Below are 6,517 nucleotides of genomic sequence, written 5' to 3' on the forward strand. Positions count from 1 at the left end.
TGAATTTACATCCTTTTACTGCGGGGCCTCATAGAAACAGTTACAAGGAAGATATAGGACCACTATCACATCACAAATACACTTCATTACTAAGTATGGATATGTTACTTATGACTTGTGACCGAAGTTTTTTTTAACAGTTTAAAGAGTTAATGATTCACAAACTTATGAATGGAGAAAATATGTTTAACTTAAAATTTAACGTCTTAAGTTTATGCAAATTAATAAACACACAAAATATCCCAAATCTAATATTTAAATTCTATTAATACTTGGTTCTGGATTTATGACCGGTGTCTCATCCGTGCGACTAAAAGAAACAAAGCATTTTCATTTTAGGCACAACCAAATATATTTTCAACGTCACACCTTCTTATCATCCCAGTAGGACATCCATTCTGTAATGGATCCTGATTAAAAACTTGTTTCGATTTTGTCCAGAGGTTCTAGAATAAAATAAACCCTATGCAGACTAACTAAAGCAAACACCATCATATGCAACACGATTCGTCCCCGGACCATGTGGTTCAAGGAAGCCATATCCTCTCGCACGACAGGTTTTCGTTAAAAGGGACAGAAATTCTGTTTTATTCGACTCCTATCTAACAAATAATTATTATCGAACAACTATTCGAATACATGTCCACAATAAATCTGGCATTAGGAATCTTTTGTTTTAAAAAGTCCACTTTATTAGTGGAGCATCATTGACTTTGCAAGTTGAAGACCAAAATAACTATTCCATAATCTGATTTGGGCGTTGTAGAATACCAATTTCCAAAATGTTCCATCTTATTTTCTAAATACTGTGCAACAACAGAACTTTGAAATATGTTTTCATGATCCGACGTGTGAAAAATGCATAGCTAATTCAGCATTATACTTTCATATAGTTGTTAGGAATTTTAGCATTATGGTAATTAAGTACGTTGAATGCAGACGGCTTTTTGAGGGGGAGAGAATAGCTGAACAGATTCCAGGATTGGGTAATGCCTCCGAGCTGCAATTCTACCATGGGAGCCCAGTCTCTCTGGCTTTTCTTCTTATGTTATTCTAATGAAGAAAATGCCAGAGATGACTCAGTTACATTAAGTAGAATAGGTCTACAGAAATCCACATATTTACCTACTTACCTATATCTTAAATACGTATATTAAGATTCAAATGGAAAATTATGTGGAGAATCAGTTTATAATGATCATAGGTTTTTAAAGTGCGCAGTGTTCATCATGTAAACACCATCATCACTAACACCAATAAAAACCATCGAAACTCCTTGGCAACCCGATTATAAACAGGAAAACTCACCGGTTTTTGTTTCAATAATCGTTTCTGAATAGGGCTGCCTCCTCCCCTCTTCTAGTGATCCTTTCTTTTCCTCTCTCTTTCCTTGTGTTATTTTTTGTGTTGCTTATTCTCCCTCAAACAAGACAAAAACTTGAAAGAGGTTCATCAGGCAGGCCTAAAACAGAGCCTCGGACTTTCCTGAGCACACCGACCGAATGTTTCAGACTGACGTTGCAGGGGGTGGGGAAAGGAAAAGGGGGTGTGCTGGGGAGAAAGGGGGAGGGGAAGGGAGAGTTTGAAGATTGTTGATATCGCTCACAGTTTACCAAATAGGGGCTTCAAAGTAGAGGGGGGGTTAAAAACTCGGTCCGATGGGAGAATAGGGAGGAGTAAGATCTGTTGTTATTTTGGGACTTTTTCCCTACCCCCTCCCTCAGGTAAACATTCTTTATAAAAGGTGACAATTGACTCTGTTTGCAGCTGGGCCGGCTCCTGCACAGCACCACGGATCCCAGTCTAAGCGCCTCCGCCACTGCCCCTCCTCCACCCGCCAGCCAACCAACAAACACCCATCCCCCAACTCGCCGGGAAATGGCGGGCCACCCTTACAAAAGATACGGGGTCCACCGTATCTGCTCGCAGGGCCCAGTCACGGGAGGCGGGGTTAGCGATCCCCCGTCCCTCTACTTCATCCAAGGAAGAGGTGGGGGAGGAGAGGAGGAAACCCGGCTGCTCGGAGGGACCCGCCTCCCACCCCGACCGTCATTGGATAATTTGAAAGAGATTCCCAGCGACGTCGATAGATTCCCCACGCCCCCTCCGCTTCCTATTGGTCATCCCAGGGGTCCGTCACTGTCAATCATGCCACGCCTGCCTTTTCTGGAAGGGAGGGGTGAGGTGGTGTAAATTGCTTCAGCAGTGGACGAGTGTGGAAGCTGAGCAGCAGTGAGACAGAGATGGCAAGGGAAGGACATGGTTAACGGCACGTTTGTCTGGTGGATTTTTCTATACAAAACTAACGAAACAGTTCCTTCTGTCAGCCACTTACGGATTTCTGACTGCCGTCTGTTTTACTTGTGGATTATAAAACATTTTCAAAGCAATTTTCTTTCATTTTAAAATAAAATTAAAATCCTGATCGGTGTCGCTTTGATGTGGTAGCGCGGACTACAGATATCATTGGCGCCTGTTGGCTTTCAGTAGTTCTTGTTGCATGGTACTGAAATTAATTTTTTATTAAAAGAAAACTAAGTGTTTGCACTTTTAAAACATGCATAATATCTCGGATGATTAGCGTCGAGAAATCGATTCCTTAGCGCGGCGATATTTATCTATTCCCCTGGACAAAATGGCGCCGGCCGAGGCCCCACCTCAGGTGGAACCTTCGAGAAGGAGCCCGACCCGCTTCTTGGTATTTTGTTTTAAGTTTGTGTAACTTTTATCCGTGGTGAATTTTTCTTAAGTAGTTAATCTAACTCTTTTAAAATGCGTATGGACTGTTCCGTAGCTTTTGTGTGTTATCAGGGCGTGGAGGGAGGGAGTTACAAAACGGGGAGAGAAGGTTCGAGAATCGTCATGTCCGCTTGGGATGGTGTTCCGTTCGTTTACCGAGTGATCTAATCGCTAACCAACACCCAACCCTGGACGTTGGGAACCTCTCTCTGTCTAAAGGACCTTAAGACACCCAGCTTTGATCAGTTTTTTTTCCTTTCCTTTTTTTCTGCCATTGGGCGAAATTTTATAGATTTTCTTTTCGCTTCTCTAGTAATATTGGACTGATAGCAGCATAGGAGGGATAGGCTCTGTACAGTATACGAAGAAATTAAGAAAAACATTCAATTTCAAAGAAGAGTGGTTTAATGCTGTTACCTCTTAATTGTCCTGCAGAAAGAATAAATGTCTTTGTTACCACCCGGTTGAGTTACCTAGTCCTATCTTTGGAGAAAATAAGACGTTTTACGTGATTTAGGAACACATTTTCTTCTTTCTCTTCCCGCCTGTTTTTTTTCACCCCAGCCCCTCTCTTTTTTTCCACCAAGTGAGCATACACGTGCTGTCAGAATTTGCCTGAACGCTTTAAATTTCAACATTTGGAAAAGTGGCATCTTCTAGAAGTAGATAGGTATGAACCTGGCATTCTAGGCTCAGCAATCATGGCTACTGCATTTATCAAAATACTCAATCTGAAACGTAAGCTGGGAATGTTCAGCTGGTCTGCAGCATGTAGTGGAGAAACTAGGTAACTGTTCAGGTTTGTGGCCTTTTAACTACTTGTAGGAATAATTCTTCAACATTTAAGGCCTAGTAACCATTGACTAGCTCCGTTGTTTGGCCACATCCTTGCTAAGGAACACTTAGTAATATGTGAACATTTGATTTAATTATTTCTGTCCTGCTGCTGCCTAACCTGTTAAGTCTCTACAATACTTTGTTTAACTTGAGCCCTCCTGTAAGATAATTATGCTCATGCTACTATTAAGTAAATTATACCTTTGTAATATCCCACAGTACCATTTGTATTTCAAGCCTCATCACTGCAATTTGACTTTGAGTGCTGAAAGGAAAGAAAACTTGGTTGATATTAGTTTCAATGTTTTGAATGAGCTATAGCTCCAGTCTATCGAGTGGACGTGGATGCTCACTGAAGGAGGGTGTACAGAGACCCCCTTATTGAGCAGCGAACAAATATTCTCCAGCAATATATTTTCTGAATAGTAGCAGATTGTGACTGACTTTTTGAACAAAAACAAAATTGCTGGAGAGGCTCAGCAGATCTGGCAGCATCTGTGAAGGGGGAACAAACAGCTGACATTTTGGGTCCAGTAACCTGTCCTCAGAATGGTTCTGAGGAACGGTCACCAGACCCGAAATCTTAACATTTTTTTTCTCTTTACATATGCTGCCAGACCTGCTGGGCCTCTCCAGCATCTTTTGATTTTTATTTGTGATTTTTAAACTGATATTTCCATTGCGTTTGTTGTAATTCTCATTCTGTTCATGAGCTGGCATGAGTACTGAGAAATGCAATATTACTGCTACACACTAAGAATATTTCCAGAGTGCTGCAGAAATTGGCATAAAAAACTGACTAAAGATACTTTATTGTCATGAACATCTTGTAATTAATCTGGCCTGGTATAAGTAACTATATGAAATTCTTATTGCGCAATAGAATTTTACTGCTATGTAATGCTTATTAAAGCTGAACCTTCCACAATAGTAACACAGAAGGGGAAAATCAAATTACATTCATGCACCTCCCTGCTGTTGCAACATGTTTTGCAATTTCCTGGGTGTATCATTTTCAAATACTATTGTGCTAAGCAATTAAGATAGATATGCTGTGACAGAAAATTTTGTTTGTTAATTTTATCCTCTTCAAACAAGTTCAATTTTTTTTACTGGAATTTCTGAAATAGTGCTATCCACCTGGAACCTCTCTGAGCACTTAAGACAAATTCAAGAATTACTGATTTTACACAGTTCAGAGCTGGAAGGTTGAAATATAATCTTCTCCATTTAACTGTTTGGATCCAGTTGAGCATTTAATCTTTACAGATTATATTATGTAAAACTAATAGTTAAATGTTCATTTCCCTTTTATTGTACGTAATGCAAGAAAAAAATGGTAAGGTAGAAAAGCTAAATAAAAATCAAAAGAACTGTAGATGTTATAAATCAGGAACAAAAACAGAAGTTGCTGGAAGAGCTTAGCAAGTCTGGCAGCATCTGTGGAGAGAAAATCTGAGTTAACATTTTGGGCTCTGAGAAAGGGTCACTGGACCTGAAACGTGAACTTTGATTTTCCTTCACAGATGCTACCAAACCTGCTGAGCTTTTGTAGCAATACCAATTGACGGCTGGACCACTATGCTTATAGATCATTCAGATTTTACCAGCATGCCCAAAACAAGTATTTTTTTTAAATACACAGATTCTCTAAACATGATTGTAATAATGAGAATATAGACTGCAAAGATTGTGCTATGGCTGAAGTGCACAGTGCTAACAGTTTTGCTAACTTCATGTTGAGTATTATACAATGGCTGGGAATCTGAACTCTACAACAGTGCCATAGCAACTAAGCTTTACTGTCGCGGGTGAGTCACAGAAGACTGCCCAATCGTGAATAGCAGGCAAATCCTTCCTGAATACTTTTTCCATTACAAACACAATGAAGAAGTAGTCATTACCCTTACCAACAGATTACCAGGTATAAAAGGCACAGTATATTACAGTAGAGGGCTGGATGAATACAGCAGGCCTAGCAGCATCAGAGAAGCAGGAAGGCTGATGTTTTGGGCCTGAAACATCAGCCTTCCTGCTCCTCTGAAACTGCTTGACCTGTTGTGTTCATCTAGCTCTACACCTTGTTATCTCAGATTCTCCAGCATCTGCAGTTCCTACTATCTCTGCATTACAGTAATTCTGCATTTAAGTAATCCCAGATGCGAGATCGGTTGTGTTGCCAGATTGAAATTCCTACCAATACACGTCTCCTATCAGTGCTCAAACAAACTGCAACCAAAAAAACCATCCGATCATAAAGAATTAGCATTCTATTGCTCTAACAAAATTCTTGATTGTAACAAGCACTGGTTTAAATGATTCAGTTTAAGTTAAGGATATGTGAGTAACCTGTTGTGAATTACATTTTCTTCCCAGCAAGATGACTGCAAAATGTGTTAACCAAGTATATGACTGATCATCCATTAACTGACACCACTAGCAATGTAGCTTGGGTTAACTGTTAACAATTTTGTTTTATGTTCTTGGAAGAAGCTATTTACTTAAGCATTTTACTCAAACATGGGATTAAAGTTTAGTGATATTGTTGGTATATGACAAACTATAAGGCAGGTTTTGAGACAATGAGCTAAAAAGTTGATTTAAGCTTTCAGGGAAATAACTGCATTATCCAGGTGAAATCACAACTGTTGAATGAATACCAAATTTTAAGTAGTGGATAAGTTCCTGGAAACTGCATGTTAATGGTATCATTTCTTTCTTGTCACTTGTACATATCAATGGTAATTAATACTAATCAAATTGTCCACCGTAGGAGTCAACCACACAATCTCAGGTACATAAATTAATTGAAAAGGAGTCAGAGTTACAATTGGGATTGAAAATAGTTTCAAAGTATTTAAATCACTAATACTTGTATAAATACCAGAATTTAGGTAATAACCTAAAAGTACAGTTGGGAAGTTCGCTGAAAGAGGAACAG

The 6,517-nt window shown here is 39.4% G+C and overlaps 1 protein-coding gene across 4 annotated transcripts in view; it reads right to left on the reverse strand.

The window, feature by feature from the left end:
• The window catches only part of setd5 (SET domain containing 5), a 165,767-nt gene extending 163,955 nt beyond the window's left edge, over nt 1–1,812 (reverse strand). For all 4 annotated transcript variants that reach the window (XM_048547472.1, XM_059649794.1, XM_048547475.1 and 1 more), the window contains exon 1: nt 1,309–1,812. The gene's annotated coding sequence lies outside the window, so the exon portion shown is untranslated. The remainder of the gene's footprint in view (nt 1–1,308) is intronic.
• Between the last annotated feature and the right edge of the window lie 4,705 nt (nt 1,813–6,517).

The sequence above is a fragment of the Stegostoma tigrinum genome, chromosome 11 (genome assembly GCF_030684315.1).
Source record: "Stegostoma tigrinum isolate sSteTig4 chromosome 11, sSteTig4.hap1, whole genome shotgun sequence".
Classification (NCBI taxonomy): Eukaryota; Metazoa; Chordata; class Chondrichthyes; order Orectolobiformes; family Stegostomatidae; genus Stegostoma; species Stegostoma tigrinum.